We start from the raw sequence: 23,433 nt of genomic DNA on the forward strand, positions 1-23,433 counted from the left end.
AATCTTGTTTGATTCTGATTCAACCAACATGCCACAAAAATACAAACATGGGACAATTAGGGAAATTTGAAGATTTACTCAGTTTTGATATTAAAGAGTTACTGTTATTTTTTCTATTTCATACTGGTTATCATCATTATTTTTTGGCAGTAAATACTGAGATATTTGCAGAAGGACAGGATAAGAATTTGGTTTGTTTCAAAATAAGAGAGTAGCATGGGATGAAGAAGACAGTGGGTGAGCAATGGATGAAACAAGTTTGGCTGTGAGGTACTGGTTGAAATTAGGTGATGGGATGACTATATGCACCACCAAATCATGATAAGCAGGTTTAATTTTCTCCAAAAAATAAAGAAGTAAATATGAGGAATACAAGGGCTGTCTGGGAATGATCAAGCCAAATTGAGACCTCTAGCCACAATGAGGGCCTCATTGAAACCTTTGAAGCCACATAGTATGAAAAATTAGAGACACATAGCTGGATACTTTCTGGACAGCCCTTGTAGAAGGCAGTGAGAAAAAAAAATCAATGTCTTAATTTCTAAAAGTCTACAAATCTGCTCCAAAGTGCATGATTAATCTTTTCAGCATTCTATACCTCCACAGTGTTCTCAAATATAGTTTAAGTTATTTTTTGAATGTTAGAATCATCAATTAGAACCAAGAACTTCCATAGCAGATTTGAATTTTAATTCAGTATTTAGTGATGATCGGTACAAACCTAAATGTCTGGGCTTGGTAGAAAAGGTGACATTTTCTGTTGTAATGTTTGTGTATGAATTACCTCTCTTATTAGACCCCACTGTTTAATCTCTTGTAGCCTGGGCTTTCGGTAAGTTATATTTGCTGCAGGCTGTGCCTGGTAAGTTTATTAGCACAAACACTGCTCATTTGTCATCTTTTACTAAGCTAAAACTCTGTGTAGATGGCACACAAGTCTACTCTTTTATCCCTGACCTTCCTGGGACCTTTGTCCCTATCAGCCATCTCTTGCTTGACTGCCTCACTGTCATCTCAAATGGAACCTGCCAATATTGCATTCCTTTTTTTTCTTCTGAAGTGCTTCTCCTTTGACAAAGCCTAGCACCTGGTGACCCTAGTCTCAAGAAATACTCTTTGTGTTTGTCTTTCTTTGGCTATGACTGCAGGTCATCTGGGGAACTGTTTACAGTTTCAGGTATCACCAGACCGTACTGAGATGGAAGAAATGTAAAACTATCTTTCTCTGAACTCTCTGGAAACACAGATATTTTAAACCCTGGAAGACAGGAAGGGAGGGCCTGATTGAAACCTTTACCTTCATTGTCGTAAAGGTCTCTACTTTTCTTATATTAGGATGGCTACTAAATTGATTTCAATAATGTCCAATTAGTAGTATAGTTTTATGGTATATCAGACTTCTTTATATTTTCATCAGACTTCTTTATTAAAAGAAGCATCAGACTTAATAATTTATTATATGGATGAGTAAAATCACTAACGCATACTGAGGAGTCAGATAATTTTGAATTCAATGTAATAATTTATGCTATTCAATAGATAAATCTGTGTCATCCTCCAAACAGAGATTAATTGAATTAATTTTGATAGCATTATTCCTCAGATTTCTTCTTGCTATGTGCTAGCACATTAATAATAGACATTAATAATGCCTTGGATTTGTAAAGCATTACTGTATTCAAGCTATTTACATTGATGTTATCTCATCTTGTAAGGTTATGCAAAGCAATTACTTGAGAAACTAAGAAATGTTTATCCAATGAGGTCAGACGAATTATCAAGTTAGTGACAGTACCCAGAGTCAAGCAATGTGCTTTTTACATTCTACTCCCCCTTACCCCCCAGCCATCTCTCCAACCACTTGCAGGCTTGATTTCTACTTCATTTTTCAAAGGACCAGATTTGGAGTTCATTGATTTAATTTTTGACTTAGAAAAACACCTGTTTACTATCTCACATTGCTATAGCTCTAATGTGTCCCTAATATGCCCCCTCTCCAAATTTACGATGGTATCAGGAGGCGGAGTCTTTGGGAAGTGATTGGGTCATGAGGGCAAAGCTCTTAGGAATGAGGGTCAGTGCTTATAAAAGAAGCTCTAGAGAGTCAAAAACAAGTCCCAATGGCTACTAAATGCAATACTGGCAGGTTCCATTTGAGATGACAGTGAGGCAGTCAAGGAAGAGATGGCTGATAGGGACAAAGGTCCCAGGAAGGTCAGGGATAAAAGAGTAGACTTGTGTGCCATCTACACAGAGAAGGGGGCAAAACCCTTTGCCCCTTCTGCCAGGTGAGGATGTAGTGAGATGACTGGAATGGGCCTTAACCAGACACTAAATCTGCTGGCACCTTGATTGCGGATATCCTAGCCTCTAGAACTGTAAGAAATAAATGTCTCTTGTTTATAAGCCACCCAGTTTATGGTATTTTGTCATAGCAGCTGGAACAGATTAAGCCACACAGTTTTTGTGGCTTGAGTATGGGCATGTTTTAGCGGAATCCTCTGCTTAGATCTTAAAAGGCTGCAATTAAGGTGTCAGAACCTGTGTTCTCATCTGATTCTTGGGGACCTCTTAAACTGCATTTAGTTTATAGACAGGATTCAGTTCCTTGAAGCTGTGGAACTCATGGCTTTTTTATCATCTGTGAAGGCAGCAGGAGACTGTCTCTCTGGTGCTTCATCCTCTTTTAAGGACTTCTCTAATTAATTCAGGCCCACCCGAGATATTCTCCATTTTTGCTAACTCAAAATCAACTCATTAGCAATCCAATTACAAAAGTAAAATCCCATAGGGCATGTATACCAGAAGGTGGTAACCTTGGGGGCCACCTTAGAACTCTGCCAACTACAACCTGTATACTGAAAACTTTAACATTGTTGTGAGAAATTAAAAAACTAAATAAATAGAAACAGGTACCATGTTCAGGGCTTGGAAAGCTCAATATTGGTAAGATGTCAATTCTTTTGAAATTGATTCATATGTTCAGTCCAAATTAAAATCCACAAGCAGATTCACCAGACATTCAGAAGGAGATTCTAAAATTCACATGAAAATATAAAGGACCTTGAACAGCAAAGACAGCTTTGAAAAAGAAGATCAAAATCAGAGGATGAGCACTACTTAATTTCACAACTTACATAAGGTTACAGTTATCAAGTCAGTGTGGTATTGGCATCAAGATAAATAGATCAGTGAAACAGAACAGAGATTCAATAAATGGTTCAACACATATGAACAACTTTTTTTTAGCTTTATTCCTTCTCTATTGCTCTTCCTTTCTTTATGTAGATTCAAGTCTTAGCCCTATATCATTGTCCTTTTTGAGGAATTTCTTTTAACATTTCTTGCAAAAGTTTCATTGATTTTTTTTTTTTTCTATTGCCTTTCTGTTTTCAATTTCATTGATTTATGAACTTAATTTGTTTCCTTCTGCTTGCTTTGGCTTTAATTCCTTTTCTTGTTTCTTACAGTTTAAACTTGGATCGTTAATTTGACACCTATCTTCTTTATAATATTTCAGCATTTAGTGCTACAAGTTTCTCTAAACATTGCTTCAGCTATATTCCACATATATTCACAAGTCATATTTTTATTTCTTTCAATTCAAAATGCTTTCTGTATATGAATTATTTGAACGTGTATCATTTGTTGCGTTATTTATATTTCTATTCCATCTTTTTTTTTTGTAGAGACAGAGTCTCACTTTATGGCCCTCGGTAGAGTGCCATGGCATCACACAGCTCACAGCAACCTCCAACTCCTGGGCTTCAGCGATTCTCTTGCCTCAGCCTCCCGAGTAGCTGGGACTACAGGCGCCTGCCACAACGCCTGGCTATCTATTCCATCTTTATCAGATAACATAATTGGGATGATTTCACTTGACTTTATTTTTTTTGTAAGACTTGTTTTTTGACTCTGGATATGGTCCATGTTAGTGAATATTACTGTTTTTAGTAAACAAATTGGGTCATGTTGAATGGCAGTGGTGTTCAGGCTTATATCTGCATTAGTCAGCTCAGGCTGCCATAACAAAATACCATAGACTGGATGGTTTTAACAAAAATAATAAAAATTAACTTTTTGTGGTTTTGGAGGCTGGGATGTCCAAGATCAAGGTGTTGGCTCATTCTGTTCCTGGCAGATGTCCCCTTCATACTGTGTGCTCACATATCCTTTCCTTGGTGCATGCATATGGACAGAGAAAGTGCTCATGGGAGAGTGAAATAGAGTGTGCACCCTACCTCAAAATGCAGTCACATTAGAAATCGAGGCTTCAACATATGAATTTTGGGGGAACATACTTAGTTCATAGCGATGTCCTTGCTAATTTTCTAATTTTTCTGTTCAACTATTGAGAGAAGTGTTGAAGTCTCTATTACTGTAGATTTATTTCTTCATTTTGATGTATCACTTTTTGCTTCATGTATATATATATATTTTTTTTTTTTTTGACAGAGTTTCACTATATCACCCTCAGTAGGGTGCTATGACATCATAGCTCACAGCAACCTCAAACTCTCAGGCTTAAGTGATTCTCTTGCCTCAGCCTCCCAAATAGCTGGGACTGCAGGCGCCTGCCACAATGGCCAGCTATTTTGTTGTTGTTGTTGTTGTTTAGTTTGCCCTGGCAGGTTTCGAACCTACCACCCTCGGTGAATGTGGCTGACGCCGGAACCACTGTGCTATGGGCCATTGTGCTACGGGCGCCAAGCCATGCTTCATGTATTTTGACACTGATGGTATTGCATACGTATTTAGGATTATAATGTCTTCTTGGTGAACTGTTCTGTCATTAGGCTGTGTTTATTTTTATCCTTGGTAATTTTCATTATTGTAAAGTTTTCTTAGTTTGATACTCATATAATCTGTCCAACTTTCTTTTGGTTAGAATCTAGATGCTATATCTTTTTCCATTATTTTGCTTTTTATGTTTCTAAATATACCCTTCATATCTAAAGTGAGTTTCTTATAAAAAAAAAAACCCTCTTGTTGGGTGTTATTATTATTATTTTTTTGTGGTTTTTTTTTTTTTTTTGGCCAGGGCTGGGTTTGAACCCGCCACCTCCGGCATATGGGACCGGCGCCCTACTCCTTGAGCCACAGGCGCCGCCCTATTATTATTTTTTTTGAGACAGTCTCCCTTTGTCACCCTGGGTAGAGTGCTGTGGCGTCAGAGCTCACGGCAACCTCAAACTCTTGCATTCAAGTGATCCTCTTGCCTCAGCCTCTCCAGTAGCTGGGATTACAGGCACATGCTTGCTAGGATTACAGGAATGAGTCACGCCCTACCTCATTTGTATATTTTTGACTATATCTGTTTGCATTAATTTCTGTGGTTATAGAGATTGTACTACAGGGTGGCGCCTGTAGCTCAAAGGCATAGGGCGCTGGCCCAGCCAAAAACTGCAAAAAAAAGGAGATTGTACTACACATATATATATATTTTCTACTTCAGTGAATAATATTTTACTACTTTAAGTGAAATTTAAAATCCTTACAAACATACCTCCCATTACTCTTCCCCCTTTATGTTAGGGTTTTCATATGGATTATATCTATATACATTGAAAATTCCACTAGACAACGTTCTAATTTTTGCCTTTACAGTCATATACTTTGAAGAACTTAACAGAATTCAATAGTATTTTATAATGACCCTGATATTAATGATCTCTGGTGTTCTTCCTTATTTCTGACGTTCCAAGTTTCCCTCATGTATTCCTTTAACATTTCTTTTAGAGCAGATCTTTTAGTGAACAATTCTTTAGGTTTTCCTTCATGTGAGCATGCTTTTCTTTTACTTTATGTAGAATTCTGGGTCAGCCTGCCTGTCACTTGGCATTTACAAATGTTCCACTGCCTTCTGGCTTTTTGGTTTCTGATGAGAAATCTATTCTAATAAGAACAATTTGAATCATTATTCTCCTGTGTTTAATGTACAATTGTTTTTCTGCCTGCATTCAAGATTTTTTTCTTTGTTTTTGGTTTTCAAAAGCCTGAGTATAGTGTGTCTCGTATGGTTTTCTTTGGGTTTATCCCTGTTTACAGTTTGCTGAAATTCTGGAATCTGTAAATGTATATATTTCACCTACATTTTGGAAATTATTTTTTTTTCAAGTTTTTCCTGCATCAATATCTTTATTATCATTTCCTGGAACTCACTGACAGAAATGTTAGAATTTTTGAAATTGTTCCATCGGTGCCAAGTCTCGGTTCACCTTTTAAAGTTGTTTTCTTAGGGTACATGTGGTGGCTCATGCCAGTAATTCTAGTACTTTGGGAAGCCAAGGCAGGAGAATCACTTGAGCCCAGGAGTTTGAGACCAGACGGGGCAACACAGTGAGACTTTATCTCTACCAAAAAAAAAAAAAAAAACCTAAAACCAAATAAACTTAGCTGGGCATGGTAACACACACTTGTATGTAGTACCAGCTGCTCAGAAGGATGAGGTAGGAGGATTATTTGAGTCCAGGAATTTGAGGATACAGTGATCACAACACTGCACTCTGGCCAGGTGACAGAGTGAGAACTGGTCTCAGAAACAAAAACATCTTTTTCTCTGTTACTCAGATTGATTGCTAGTTTCTATTAACTTATTTTGAAGTTCACTGTTTCTTTTACTATTTTTATTCTGTTGTTGAGCTCAAACTATGAATTTTTATTTAAGACATTGTATTCATAAATTAAAAAAAATTTTTTTAGTTTTCATATCTTTTCTGTGAACTTATACCTTTTAAATTTTTACCCCAAGGGGCATTGTTATGATATCTCCCTTACAGTTTTTGAACATCTGAATCATCTTGGGGTTTGTACCTATTGATTGTCTTTTCCCTTGACAATTGGTCATATTTTCCTAGTTCTTTGTATGTTAAGTAATTTTGGAAAACATTTTAGGTATTTTGAATATTCTTCTATGAAAATCTGAATTCTTCTAAACTGATTTGGAAAACATTAAGGGATGTGTGTCTGTGTGTGTGTGTTATTTTAGTAGATAACTCACTTAGGTTTAGACCACAAGTTCTGTCTCATTCTTTGTCAGCAGTAGTTCCAATGTCTGTCCCATTTTCAAAATCTTTGGTTTCCTTCTTTGAGTCTCTGCCATGCATGTGCCACTTTGACCTAGTCTGGAAATTGACAATTGGTTGATGTTGAATATCACTTCTCGAAACTTCAGCTCTGCTGTTTTTGTTCTGTTCTCATGCCTAAATTATTCAGGAATTATTCTAGGACTCAGGAGAGAGTTATATCTTAGTTCAGTTCTCAGAGTCTTTGCTTTGCTGATTTGTGTCTATCCCAGCTGTGCATAGTCAAGGTGTGAGTTCAGGTCTTGTCTGAGATGGTATAGAATATTCCAGAAATCACCCCCTCCAGATTCCTCTTCTGGGATTCTTTGTTCTTTCCCCTCACCCTCTCTACCTCAAATACACATGTCAGCTCAGAGAGATCTCTTTTCTTGGTCCTGTGCCTAGAAAGATAGGATTTGTGTTGGAGATTTTATTGCCTGTGCATCCACTTGCACATCTCCTAACTGGTGCCCATCTTTGGGCATGAGAGAAAAGAGGAAAAATGTTTGAGAAACTCATCATGTTCCCAAATGTATGGGTCTTTTCTTTAAGATTTGATTCCTTTCCCCTGTGTGCCTGCTTTTGAGTCCTCATGTGGTACCTTTTTCTAGTTTGTCCTGAGTTTTGAGCTACAATGCATGTTCTCACTTCATCTTGGCGAGCACTAGAAGTCTCTCTTCTCTTCATTTTTAATAAGAGAACACGAATTTCCAGTTTGCTCCATAGTCTTCCTTCCAGGTCCTAGGCAAGACACAAGCCTTTTAAACAAGCCATGGCCCTGTGTCCACTAGGGGGCAGCACTAACAAACCCAACCTTCTCCAGGCCTTTGCAGCCATGGATATAATCCTGGCAACCTGTGGTTTCAAATTCACACAAAGAGGTCCCCACTGGGACCTCAAGTTCCCTTCAGCACTTCACTTCATTTCCACTCCTTCCTTATGGGTTTTTGGTGGCTACAGTGTTTGATAATGATGGGGCAACTCATGACTGCTGCCTATGCTTGCTCAAGTTGCCATGGATGCCTAGGTGGAAGAGGGCTTCCTTCTGGTAATGTTTGCAATTCTTTCAGTAGGCTCCCAAAGCTAACTCTTTTAATATCTTTGAAGTTTCCTTTATGAAGAAATCTGGAATAGGTGCGCCCCCCCCCCCCACATTAGGTTGAAAACTGTGATAGTCATTAGTTGTTGCTTATCAAATGTTAAAATAGTTGTGGCTCTCCAACTCCTCAGCACTTAGGATTGTCTTCTTGGCCCTCTTATAGTTGAGTCAGGCTACATGATTAATTTTGGTCTACAAGTTGAGTCAGAAGTAATAAGTATTACTTCAAGGCTGGAACATTAAATTGTCAACGTGAAACTTTCTAGAATTCTCTTTCCATCCACCAAAATGGTTGGTAGTGTTCTAGTTTATGGCCCCTCTATCAGGCAAGATCTCAGAGTAAAGACTGCATGGAACATAGCCCCCTGCCAGCCTATGATGGTCATGTAGCATGATTGAGAAATAACCTTGGTTGTTTCAAGCTATTGAAGTTTTGGGGTCATTTCTTGGTAAAACATTATCTAATCCAGCCTAATTGATAGAGAAGATATATGAGAGGCACTATCTACTGTTATAAAATGTGTTTCTTCTTACCCATTTCAAATAAGGGTCTTAGGGCAGAAAGGAGTTATCTTGACCTGACCTGGTCCTAGCTAATTGTAAGATCTGTCCATCCAGGCACTCCTGAATCATGACTACATGAGTATTCATTATATTATTCTCTGGACCCTCTGTATTTCTGAAAATCTTTCAAAATCTTTAATCATTTCAAAAGAAAAAGGTAAGAGATGACTGAGGTATTACAAGGAGGGTATTGTTATGATGATCTGAATCTTTTCAAATTTAAAGTAAGGTGAAGTTGCAGTTAAAGTTAGAGCAAGATAGAATTTAAATATAAGGAAGAATGGGTCAAGAAGAAACATGGGACATCTAGAGGCCTGGGACTCGATTTTAGTCTTGTTATCAATTAGCTCTGGAACCATGGGCAAATCCCTTTAAGTGTCTGAACCTTTTTAAAGTTTGGAAATGGGCTATGATCTTGATTGTAGATAAAATGTCTTAGGTTTGGGAAATTTACAAAAACATCACTGTGTATTTAGAGATTGGCAGGCTATAAATTCATATTATAAGAGGCAGAAAAACCCAAAGCTTTGTTGATCAAAGTTCCAGGAAGCTATCTATGATTCTTCGATATTTAAGGCTGGGAAGTTGAGATTTGAAGTTGGATAATCTTGGGCTGTCTAGTAAAACTAAAAGTACGCATACCCTAGAACCCAGTAATTCTGCTGGAGATGTGCAAAAATGTCATTGCAGTTGCAGAAGAAAATGAAGAAGTAGGAATATAGCAAAGAATATTTTTTAGTGCAGCCATTAAAATGATCAAAGACTAGACAAGAGAAATTGGCAAACTTTTTTTGTTTGGTGTTTTCTCATCTTGTCAATTGTGTAACATCTCAAATAACATTTTTACTGATGCTTTGTAAACTGTAAAACAGGATGTTGTAGAACAAACATTATCTGTGAACTCCTTTGAAAGGGAAGGGTGGCTGGCTGGCTGGCTGGCTGGCTGACCCCTAAGGATCTTCAAAGGGTGACATTAATCATGACAGATCAGAGATTGCCTCTCAGTCAGTGGAGAATTTTTCTTTTTCTTTTTTCTTTTTTTTTTTGTAGAGACAGAGTCTCACTTTATGGCCCTCGGTAGAGTGCCGTGGCCTCACACAGCTCACAGCAACCTCTAACTGCTGGGCTTAAGCGATTCTCTTGCCTCAGCCTCCTGAGCAGCCGGGACTACAGTGGAGAATTTTTCTAATCATCAGATGTATAAAATTGAAGCTGAGGATTCAGAGTTTATCGATGCCTAATCAAAAATGGAAGTTTTCGGGTGGCACCTGTGGCTTAGCCGGTAAGGCGCCGGCCCCATATACCGAGGGTGGTGGGTTCAAACCCGGCCCCGGCTGAACTGCAACCAAAAAATAGCTGGGCGTTGTGGCGGGCCCCTGTAGTCCCAGCTACTCGGGAGGCTGAGGCAAGAGAATCGCTTAAGCCCAGGAATTGGAGGTTGCTGTGAGCTGTGTGATGCCATGGCACTCTACTGAGGGCCATAAAGTGAGACTCTGTCTCTACAAAAAGAAAAAAAAAAATGGAAGTTTTCTCCTTGAAAGAGATTTTCCCTAAATCTAACAGACAATCCTAAAAAAGTAAAGCATGTGACATCATTAGTAAGTTATAAGTTAAAACTTTTATAAACTATAATCAACAGTTTCTTGTGCAGCCATTTTTAGGAAACTGAATTATCTGTTATCTCTGTTTAAATGATACTACAAAATCATTGCTACATTAAAAGGCAATCAAAATTCATGCATCAAAATTGTGAGAAAAAAGTATTGTAGAGGTAGGTCAGGGTTTCAATTACTAAGAAAATTTCTGTTAATTTCTATGGATTTTGTTTTGGAAAATACTTATGGTATTTTCCAGGTACCTACAATGTGTATTTTATTGTGATTTTTCTCCTTATAAATTAATATTTATTTATTTAGTTTTTTTGAGACAGAGCCTCAAGCTGTTGCCCTGGGTAGAGTGTGTGGCATCACAACTCACAGCAACCTCCAACTCCTGGGCTCAAGCGAGTCTCCTCCCTCTGCCTCCCAAGTAGCTGGGACTATAGGTGCCTGCCACAAGGCCCGGCTATTTTTTGGCTGCAGCCATCATTGTTGTTTGGCGGGCCCGGGCTGGATTCGAACCTGCCAGCTCAGGTGTACTTGGCTGGCGCCTTAGCCGCTTGAGCCACAGGCACCGAGCCTAATATTTATTTTTATATGTAAATGTTTATTCTTAATTTTGTATTTTTTCCCAAAAGAGAGGTTTCCTCACATCTCTTATGCTTCAGATGCCACAGAACCTGTATTTTCCTTGAGCTTAAAAGACTGAAAATCCCAAATGCCAATTTATCATGTACATTATGGATCCTATACTAGAAATTGTGATAATTGAAGTCCAGATTATGACCATCTTTCCAAAGCGTGGTGTCTGACTTACTATAATTACAATTACTAGTTGAAATTGGGCAAAATGTTACAAGAATCAGAGTAGTTGAACTCCATATGACCTGGTTAAAAATCTGTGTTGGTCGAGCTAAATAGAAATATGTGTAGTAATTATAAAAATGGTAATAATCACGGGTAATGTTTGTTGAGCACATACTGGGTGCCAGGCTCAGTAATTCTCAGTTAATCTTTGCATTACCTTTATTAAAGTAGCTAGGCAAATGAGGGCAAGTGCCCAGACAACATACATGCTAAGACTTCCGGGGTCAGTGATCATTGGGAAAATCTCATGGAGATTTTTATCATTAGTAGGTGCACAGGTCCTCTCTTGTTTATTTATTCTAGGATGCTGCATAGGAATCTGGCAGAGTAAGATACTCAAATCCAGGAAAGGTTCCCTGACTTTTGATTATAGGACTTTTAGGTTGTATTGCTTTACAATGTGGCTACTTGGCTGGGCTAAACCACATTTCCCAGAATTCCTTTCTTATATGTTTCTGGTTAAGATGGGCCAGAAAGGAGGGAGGTTCTGGGGAGATTTGGAGGGCTAAAGGAAGGCAGCGTCCCCTTTTGTACCATATAAACATTGCTGCTGGTCTGCTGACTTACCTTGTTGGCATGACTCATCAGCTAAGGTAAGATTGTGTACTTTTATCTCTTCAATAAAAGTCCTGCTTTCTCAAGAATAGCCTGGTCTCAGATACTGATTTCAATCAATACTCGTGGGTTTCCAAGTGTAATCATGGAGTCCCAGGCTGCTTATATTCTTCCTTTCCTGGCTGTTTTTCCTGTGCATTTCAAGATCTAGCATCAGAGATGAAAACGGCCTTGCAGAGTCTGCTTACCTAACTCCTACAATTGTGTAAACCCATTTCTGGTAATATATGGATATAGATACTGATACATATCTACTACGTCTTCTGCTTCTCTTTTTGTTCTCTGACTGATATAAGTAGAGAAGCATTGGCCTCTTTCCTAGCATGATAAGGGCTCTAAAATCCATCATTTACAGCTACAGGTACAAGACATGGCAAGGTAGTGCTGAGATTCACCAGTTTACTATTGATGATTAGGTAAAAATCAGTCCCTTCCCTGGAATAATCAAGGAATAAGGGCCCAGGCCTTGCAATTGAACAAGGTTGATTGTGCTTATTACTGGACCATGGTTGGCTTTTGCGAGCTTTTCTAGAGTGTAAGTCCTTTTCCGTGAGGCCAATTTGCAGAGGATCAGTCCTGAACAAGTGTGGCAGATTATACTTTCCAAAAATGGCTATACCAGTGTACATTGCACCCCATACACTCTTCTCACAATGCAATGTTGCCACTCCTTCACTGAGAGATGGAGGATCTGTGTTCCCTTCCTTTGAACTTGGGGAAAACTTCGTAATCACCTTCACTACAAAAATGCAGCAGAAACAGTACTGTGTGACCTCCAACTCTAGATTATAAAAAGTCTATGTGGTTTCTATCTGATTCTCTAACTCTGTCCCCTTCTCCTCACACCCTTCACTTACTCATTGAAGCCAGTCACCATTCTAGAAGGAAGACATAAGATGTTGCCAGAAAACCCTGTCCAAATTGAAGATTTGTGAGCAGAATTAATATTTTTTTTTTTTGCTACTCAATTTTGGATTAACTTGTTGTCACTTGGCATTAGTAACTGGAAAAGACAAATTAACTAGTAATAGTCTTCTATTGCTATGTAACGAATTACTTGTAAATGTAGTGACAAAAATATAAACATTTATTATCTCACAGTTTTGTTTTGTTTTGAGATAGAGTCTCACTATGTCACCATGGTAGAGTGCTATGGCATCACAGCTCACACCAACCTCAAACTCCTGGACTCAAGCAATTCTTTTGTCTAACCTCCTGAGTACCTGGGATTACAGGCACCCACCTCAATGGCCTGGCTATTTTTTGGTTGTAGTTGTCATTGTTGTTTAGCAGGCCCCGGCCGGGTTCCAACCGCCAGCTTTAGAGTTCACTCTTGGTGTTATACATTTTATAGGTTTGGACAAATGTATAATAACATGAATCTACCATTTTGTTATTATGAAGAGTGGTTTTATACCCTAAAAATTCTCTGGTTCTGCCAGTGTGACATTATTTTAATGAATAAATTTGACCATTTTCTTGGGCTCAGTGTAAAAAGCAAATCCTTTAAATATGTTGAAACTTCATAATTAGTGATGATACTGACAATAAGCCTCAGAAGTGACTCTTGAGAGTCTAAGACTGAGAACCAGCTAATTTGTCAAAGAATTTCACCTTACAGAAGAAGAGAGGGAGGGCCAGTTGCTCAAGGTCACACAGTGGTGAGTGACTCCAGGGACACTTGACCCTGGGATTAGTCATTTAGTCCACACTTATTGAGCTTTTTCTGTCTAAGGTCCCAATATAATGGTGAGCAAGACTGTCTATTTCAAGGACTGGGGGGAGGGGGGTAGAGAGTAGACTGCGAGAAACTTATGAGTAAAGCATCAAATACAGAACAGTTTAAAGAGGAAGTACAGTAGTTGGTAGGAGCAAAGATGAGGGAAATCAAAGTGGAATTAGAAGTGAGTTTGAGAAAAGTTGCCCCAAAGAGGTGACACCTAAGCTAGTCCTGAAGAATGAGTGGGAGTCAAGTCATATTTCTTTGACCAAGTGACAGTTGATACTAAGGTAAGACTATATCCAAAATTGGCATCACAAAGAAAACAAATTCCCTCCAACAATCTTATTCTTAAAACCTTAGTCAGAGAAAGATCCTGTAGATGGGTAATGATACTCTTCTGTTTATTGTTAATTTTTCAAAGCATTAACTTTAGTAGAATTTCATGTGATTCTCCCTCTGATTGCGTGAATGAAGAAGGGCAGGCATAATCAACCTCTCAAAGAATGATCTAAAATGATTTTAGAAGTAAATGAAGTGAAATTACAGTAGATATTACTTTTCTATTTTTTTTTTTTTCTGAGATAATGAAACAGCCTTTGGATGCTCAGACACACACTGTTCACCTTGTAGAGTAGAATATATTCTTATAGGAGAAGTGAAGAAATCCATTTCAGTCTTGTCAACTGATGTTCTTCCCATGGCCACCTTGCATTATAACTGAACTATTCTACCCAGTACCTTTGACCCTACATCCATAAGACATTTCTATTTTCCTTCTGGTTGGAGCTAATTGACTGGGATTGGCTGCTTTAATCCTGAGCCTGTAATACAAGGGCTAGTCTGGTCAGATACTCTTTCAGGCAATTCCTAGGCCCAACTTTTCACCCTTCCCTGCATCCACATCCTTATTTTGGTCTCATTAGGGGAAGAAAGTACCTTTGTACTCTGGACTTCGGGCTTGCCACATGACTTGTGTTGGTCAATGGCACATCTGTGGAAGTACCAGTGTGCCATTTTGAACCTGGGCTTTAAGAAATACATAAGAACCTTGAGTCCCTGCCTGGAGGGAGGTTCTGGGACTGGGGAGGAGACGAAGCAGGTTCTGGGATCTGGAGATACTAGCCCTGCAGACACTTTGAGTAGCTCTGCAGTTGCTTTGACTACGGTCCCCATGGGCAGTGTGGAGCACAGACATGGGAGGTCCCAGCAGCTGCGGTGGGGCCCAGACTTGTGGGGATTCCTGCTAGCAGTAGGAGGCTCAGACATGGAGGTGGCTCTGTGGGCGGGAGGGAGCAGAGACTCAGCGAGTCCCCCAAGGCTACAGTCCAGAAGGAGAGTTAAAGGACAGAAATTTAGCAAGTAACCTGGTGGATTAGAGCTGCACCAAGAGAGAAGGTTGAAGAACACACATCAACCCTGCTGAGGCAAGCTGCAACCCCAAGGATATAAACAAAAGGTACAAAATCCATCACCAAGCAGATAGGAGTCCCCTCCAACATGAGAATGGCTCAGAGTGCCCCACAAACAAATGAGCAAAGTTCAAAGGTCCTCCCACTACACTCCACTGGAGAGACCCTCTAAAAACTAGACCTACCTCCCCTACTATGGTGCCACGGCATTCTCCTGCCAGGCATAAAACTGTATATATTCTCTACCTGCAGCTATGAGCTCCAAGCACTTCCCTCCACTCTCACTCTGAGGTCTGGAGGCCTGTCCCCCAGGAGTCCAGATTCTTGGGTGATTTCTCCAGGGCTGTGGACAGGGCCTAAACTGCAGCTGGTCCGTGCTGACTCTGAGGCAGGGGGAGTGAGGGGGAGGAGGGGGAGTGAGGAGGAGAGGAGGGGGAATGAGGAGGAGAGGACCGGGAGTGAGGAGAGGGAACCACACCTGAGGGGGTGGTGCCCCCAGGTGCAGAGCAGCAGCCCTCTTTTGGCAACAGAGCCACACCCCCTGTCTCCTTGCACAAACAGAGGAGAGTGAGCATCTTCTCAGGTGCAACCACCACAGAACAGATCTGGGACAGAAATGCAGGCCTCATGAATAAAGGGTTTGCCTGAGGTGGTACCAGCCTGGGTGGAGGGCCGGAACTAGAAAACGCATGCGGGGACTAGAAAACACATGCACAGAGCAGGGAAATTCCCAGGACGGGGCTGACTCACAGGACCACTTTACTGAGCCTAAGACATACCCGGCACTCAGGGGATCATCAGCCTATAGACAAAGGAGCAGGAGGCTATAACTGACACCTAACCGAATACAAACCTGCAGGAGCAAAGACAGGGCCTGGGGCGCAGGCTCTGGGAACTCAAAACAACTTCTCTTCTGCAGGGGAATTTAGCAGGGACAGAAAAAAATTCCTTCTGCTCTGTTCTGTCAGTAACATCAATTGGGGGCAGGGCCGGAACTGAGTGAAAACCCCCCAACCTCCATCAAGCACCCCTGGTGGTCAGGCCTCACCTCCCTCTGCTGAATAGAGGCAGATCGTAGCGGCCTGGTGAGAAGATATAGATTTCCTTCTGATTCAGGCAGGTGCAACCCCCTGGAGTATCTGTTCACTAGAGGCAACTGGGTCACAGCCCTGCGGTGTTATCAGTGACTCCGTGTGACAGAGGTGCAAGGTGGGGAAGGAGGCATCAACCTTCCCAGACTAATCTATTTGCTGGGTGGGTCCTCCTGACTTCACGGAACACCGGAGCAAGTCATTTGAGTTGTCAACAGACCCCTGCGATCCAGTTGCCAGAGACCTTTTAAGCTCTCCCACCTGAGATAGGTGCTGACTGAGACAAGTGATTTGGACCTTTTGAACTGAGCCAATCACCCAAGGACTATTCAGGTGGTGCCCTGGGTGTGTGGTTGTAGGAAGGTTAGATTTTCCTTTTCCAATTGTTGCCTGTTGGGGGGCGGGGTGACTTAATTGCTGGTAATTCTCCATAGCTGAGACTTCAACCCAGAGTAACTGTTTCACTAGGGTCAGACAGAGACCAGCTGAAAACAAGACAGAACCATTTAGCCCCACCACACTGAACAGGTCCCCTGTTTCTCAGGCCATAGCACTGCACAGGTCCTCTACAAAGCTCCAGGGGAAAAATCAAATGGTGTAAAATAATCATGGGGCAGAATCAGTGGAAAAACTCTTGAATAACCAGAATAGATCACCCCCCGCCCCCCACAGTAAAGATATGGCAGATGTAACTGAAGATCCTATTCATAAACTGCTGGCCAAGATGTCTGAAATCAAATTCAGAATTTGGATGGCAAACAAGATTAATAGAATGGAGGAAAATTTGGAATTAGAAATTCGAGGAGCATTTCAAAAGTTGGAATTAGAAATTCGAGAAGAAGTTCAAAAGTTGTCTCAACAGTTCAATGAATTTAAAGACAAAACCACCAAAGATTTTGACACTCTTAAGCAAGAATTTGCAGCCATCAAAGATCTGAAAAATACAGTCGAATCCCTCAGTAACAGTGGAGCAAGCAGAAGAAAGGATTTCTGACATTGAACACAAAGCCTTTGAACACTCCCAAACTCTCAAAGAGGAAGAGAAATGGAGAGCAAAAATGGATCATTCTCTCAGAGAGCTCTGGGATAATTCGAAGAAGGCTAATATCTGCCTCATTGTAATCCCTGAAAGTGATGAACTGGCCTCGCAAGGCACAGAGGCCCTTCTCCATGAAATTATGAAAGCAAATTTTCCAGACATGCCAAGAAATTCTGAAATAAAGATAGCAGACAGTTTCAGAAACCCAGTATGACTCAATCTGAATAAGACATTCCCCAGGCATATCATAATTAACTTCACTAAAGTTATTATGAAGGAGAAAATTCTGAAAGCAGCCAGACAGAAGAAGTCCATTACCTGCAAAGGGAAGAATATTAGAATGACTGCAGATCTCTCTACTGAAACTTTTCAAGCCAGAAGAGGGTGGTCATTGCCTTTTAATCTCTTACAGGAAAATAACTTTCAACCCCGGATCCTGTATCCAGCTAAACTGAGTTTCATTTATGATGGAGAAATTAAATACTTTAATGACATTCATATGTTGAAATTTGCCATAACCAAACCAGCTCTTCAGTATATTCCCAGACTTACCTTCCATAATGACTAGCCCAATCTTCTACCACAAAAGTAAACTCAGAAACTTCTGATCAACCTCCAACTTCCACAGTGGTGAAAGAATTAAAAATGTCCACTGGACTTTTGAAAAACTTGAAACCCAAAATTTTACAAGACTTATCAATATTCTCCACTAATGTGAATGGCTTAAACTATCCTCTAAAGAGGCACAGGTTAGCTGACTGGATACAAAAACTCAAGCCAGATATTTGCTGCACACAAAAGTATAAACATCTTACCTTAAAAGATGAATATAGACTCAAGGTGAAAGGATGGTCATCCATATTTCAGGCAAATGGTAATTAGAAAAAAGCAGGTGTTGCAATTCTATTTGCAGACACGATAATCAACAAAAGTAAGGAAGGATAAGAATGGTCACTTCATATTTGTTAAGGGAAATACTCAATATGATATTTCAATTATTAATATGTATGGACCCAACCAGAATGCATCTCAATTTATAAGACAAACTCTAACAGACATGAGCAACTTGATTTCCTCCAGCTCCATAACAGTTGGAGATTTCAACACTCCTTTGGCAGTGTTGGATCGATCTTCCAATAAGAAGCTGAGCAAAGAAATTTTAGATTTAAACCTAACGATCCAACATTTGGATTTAGCACACATCTACAGAACATTAAGTCCCAAGTAAACATACTTCTCATCAGCCCACGGAACATACTCCAAAATCGATCTCATCTTAGGTCAGAAGTCTAACTTCAGTAAATCTAAAAGAATAGAAATTATTCCTTGCATCTTCTTGGACCACCATGGAATAAAACTTGAACTCGTAGTAACAACAGGAATCTGCATACTCATACAAAAGCATGGAAGTTAAATAACCTTATGCTGAATGATAGGTGGGTCATAGATGACATTAAGAAGGAAATTGCCAAATTTTTGGAACAAAAGGACAATGAAGACACGAATTATCAGAACCTCTGGGAAACCGCAAAGGCAGTCTTAAGTGGGAAATTTATAGCACTGCAAGCCTTCCTCAAGAGAACGGAGAGGAAATTAACAAAGTACTGGGACATTTGAACCATCTGGAAAAGGAAGAACATTGCAACCCCAAACCTAGTAGAACAAAAGAAACAACCAAAATTAGAGCGGAATTAAACGAAATTGAAAACAAAAGAAATATACAACAGATCAATAAATCAAAAAGTTGGTTTCTTGAAAAGGTCAATAAAATAGATAAACCTTTGGCTAACCTAACCAGGAAAAAAAAAGTAAAATCTCTAATCTCATCAATCAGCAACGACAAAGACAAAATAACAGACTCCTGAGAAATTAAAAAAATCCTTAATGAATATTACAAGAAACTGTATTCTCAGAAATATGAGAATCTGAGGGAAATTGACCAATACTTGGAAGCACGTCTCCTTCCGAGACTTAGCCAGAATCAAGTGGAAATGTTGAACAGGCCCATATCGAGTTCTGAAATAGCATCAACCATACAAAATCTCGCTAAAAAGAAAAGCCCATGACCAGTTAGCTTTACGTCAGAATTCTACCAAACCTTTAAAGAGGAATTAGTACCTATATTACACAACCTTTTCCAAAACGTAGAAAAAGAAGGAAGACTACCCAAAACTTTCTATGAAGCAAACATCACCCTGATCCTCAAACAAGGAAAAGACCCAACAAGAAAAGAAAATTATAGACCAATATCACTAATGAATATAGATGCAAAAATATTCAACAAGATTCTAACAAACAGAATCCACCAACACATCAAACAAATTATACATCACGACCAAGTCAGTTTTATCCCAGAGTGTCAAGGCTTGTTCAATGTACATAAATCTATAAGTATAGCCCACAAGGTTCTCTCAATTGATGCAGAAAAGCTTTTGATAATATCCAGCATTCCTTCATGATCAGAACACTTAAGAAAATTGGTATAGAAGGGACATTTCTTAAACTGATAGAGGCCATCTACAGCAAACCCACAGCCAATATCATATCGAATGGAGTTAAATTGGAATCATTTTACTCAGATCAGGAACCAGACAGGGCTGCCCATTGTCTCCACTGCTCTTTAACATTGTAATGGAAGTTTTAGACATTGCAATTAGGGAAGAAAAGGTGATCAAGGGTATCCGTATAGGGTCAGAAGAGGTCAAACTTTCGCTGTTCGCAGATGATATGATCATATATCTGGAAAACAACAGGGATTCTACTACAAAAGTCTTAGAAATGATCAAGGAATACAGTAGCATCTCAGGTTACAAAATCAACATTCATAAATCGGTAGCCTTTATATATACCAACAATAGTCAAGCTGAAAAATCAGTTAAGGACTCTATTTCATTCACAGTAGTGACAAAGAAGATGAAACATTTGGGAGTTGGTCTAACAAAGGACGTGAAAGATCTCTATAAAGAGAAGTATGAAACTCTAAGAAAAGAAATAACTAAAAATGTTAAGAAATGGAAAAACATACCATGCTCATGGCTGGGAAGAATCAGCATTGTTAAAATGTCTATATTACCCAAAGCAATACGCAATTTTAATGCAATTCCTATTAAAGCTCCACTGTCATATTTTTTTTTTTTTTTTTTTTTTTTGTAGAGACAGAGTCTCACTGTACCGCCCTCGGTTAGAGTGCGGTGGCGTCACACGGCTCACAGCAACCTCTTAACTCTTGGGCTTACGCGATTCTCTTGCCTCAGCCTCCCGAGCAGCTGGGACTACAGGCGCCCGCCACAACGCCCGGCTATTTTTTGGTTGCAGTTTGGCCGGGGCTGGGTTTGAACCCGCCACCCTCGGCATATGGGGCTGGCGCCCTACTCACTGAGCCACAGGCGCCGCCCTCCACTGTCATATTTTAAAGATCTTGAAAAAATAATACTTCTTTTTATATGGAATCAGAAAAAACCTCGAATAGCCAAGACATTACTCAAATAAAACAAAGCAGGAGGAATCACGCTACCAGACCTCAGACTATACTATAAATCAATAGTGATCAATATAGCATGGTACTGGCACAAAAACAGAGAGGTAGATGTCTGGAACCTAATAGAGAACCAAGAGATGAACCCAGCTACTTACCGTTATTTGGTCTTTGACAAGCGAATTAAAACATTCAGTGGGGAAAACATTCCCTATTTAACAAATGGTGCTGGGTGAACTGGCTGGCAACGTGTAGAAGACTGAAACTGGACCCACACCTTTCACCTTTAAGTTAGATAGACTCTCACTGGATTAAAGATTTAAAGTTAAGACATGAAACTATAAAGAACTAGAATAGAGTGCAGGGAAAACCCTTGAAGAAATTGGTCTGGGCAATTATTTTATGAGGAGGACCCCCTCCCCCCAGGCAATTGAAGCAGCTTCAAAAATACACTACTGTGCCCTGATCAAACTAAAAAGCTTCTATACAGCTAAGAACACAGCAAGTAAAGCAAGCCGACAGCCCTCCGAATGGAAGAAGATATTTGCAGGTTATGTCTCTGATAAAGTTTTAATAACCAGAATCCACAGAGAATTCAAATGTATAAGCAAGAAAAGAACAAGGGATACCATCGCAGGCTGGGCATGGGACTTGAAGGGAAACTTATCTGAAGAAGACAGGCGCACGGCCTTCAGACATGAAAAAATGCTCATCATCTTTAATCACCAGAGAAATGTAAATCAAAACTACTTTGAAATATCATCTAACTCCAGTTAGGTTAGCCCATATCACAAAATCCCAGTACCAGAGATGTTGGAGTGGAAATAGACCAAAGGGAACACTTCTACACTGCTGGTGGGAATGCAAACTAATATGTTCCTTTTGGAAAGATGTATGGAGAACAGTTAGAGATCTAAAAATAGATCTGCCATTCAATCCTATAATTCCTCTACTAGTTATATACCCAGAAGACCAAAAATCACATCATAGCTAAGATATTTGTACCAGAATGTTTATTGCAGCCCAATTCATAATTGCTAAGTCATGGAAACAGCCCAAGTGCCTATCAATCCATGAATGGTTTAATAAATTGTGGCATATGTACACCATGGAATATTATGCAGCCTTAAAGAAAGATGGAGACTTTACCTCTTTCATGTTTACATGGATGGAGCCGGAACGTATTCTTCTTAGTAAAGTATCTCAGAAATGGAAGTAAAAGTATCCAATGTACTCAGCCCTACTTGAAACTAATTTATGGTTTTCACATGAAAGCTATAACCTAGTTATAACCTAGGAATAGGGGGAAGGGTGAGAGGGAGAGGAGGGAGGGATGATAGGCGGAGGGAGGGTAATTTGTGGGATTACACCAGCGGTGCATCTTACAATGGTACATATGAAACTTACTAAATGTAGAATTTAAATGTCTTAACACAATAACTAAGAGAATGCCAGGAAGTCTATGTTAGCCAGTGTGCTGAAAATGTGTCAAACGGTCTATAAAACCAGTGTATGGTGCCCCATGATTGCATTAATGTACACAGCTGTCATTTAATTTAAAAAATTAAAGAAATACATAAGAACCTCTTAGGTATTTCTGCTCACTCTATTGTGACTCTGTCATCTCATGGTAAAACATTCCTGGACAACTTCTTCTATGGCCTGAGTATGAGAATGTACACATGTGGAGCAGAGTGGCCCAACTGAGCCAATTAAGGTCATTTGACTCTCAGGCGAATCTCAGATCCATGGTAAACAATGGTTCATACTTAGCCACTAATGTTTGCAACTAATTTGACTGAGGAGCAGTAACTGGTGTGTTTTGGAGCTGACATTTGCAGCTTCATTTGGTATTTTGGGCCTCAGATAAGAAGGTAGAGGTAATCAATCTACAGAGAGGGATGGAGAGTGGAATATTTATACAAATGATGGAGACATTCACCTGGGTTTCCAGTTAAATAACTAGATTGAGCTTCTGCAAGGCAGGAAGCTATCATAGTAGGTAGTAGGGGCCTGGCCATTGGATTGAGTTTCCTGTCTGACATTCCTATCTGTGGGAAGACTGGTTATCATTGGGCTATCTTGGAACCCAAAGGAATATCACGTGGTTTCTTGACATTATGCACAATTACGTACGGCAGTAGAACTGAAGAGCAATGTTAAACCATGGTGTCTGCAAGGGTCTCTTGTGGCTAAGTCACCCGAAAACAAGGACAGTTTAGAATTTTCTAACTAGAACACGATCAGTCCAAAAGTTCAGGAAGTTGCTTGGCTGACCGTGGGGAAGATGTGTTTCCAGGAATGAATAAAGGAGATGTAAGGGACGCTCTTATTTTGTCTGTCCACTTCTATTTCTCAGATTTCCTATAAAAGTGCTCCTATGAGAAAAATTGCCTTGCTTAGCTTCCCTTTAGAGCTTAAATTATACCATCCACCTGCCAGGCTTAGAAGTGGTCAGTCTTAATGTCACATCATTCTGCCTTCCCACTGTCTTCATCAGAAAGTAGATTGAACCAAGGGAGTATTCCTGCCTGACCGAAGGTAAACCAGTGCAGGTGTCTTGGATGGGGCTCAACTTGGCTACAGGAATGTGGTGACCTGGAAAATAGACCAGCTTTTCTCCTTAACTATAAAGATTGGTTCACTGTGGATGCAGGGCCCCAACCAGGGCAATAACAGTCTTTTCTGTGATTTCCTCTTCTAGAATTTTTAAGAGAGACTATTAATTCTGTTCTGATGAGAAGTTGTCAGGATCTGAGGGAAGAGTTGCTAATGGCTATTTTGATGCTATCAGATGAGAATCTTGAGGATAAATTCTGGTAGATTCAAGAAATATGCTGAAGAAGTGGGAGGGAGAGATGGAGAGATACAGGGAGGGTGGGAAGGGAG

This window comes from Nycticebus coucang, chromosome X (assembly GCF_027406575.1).
Source record: "Nycticebus coucang isolate mNycCou1 chromosome X, mNycCou1.pri, whole genome shotgun sequence".
NCBI lineage: Eukaryota > Metazoa > Chordata > Mammalia > Primates > Lorisidae > Nycticebus > Nycticebus coucang.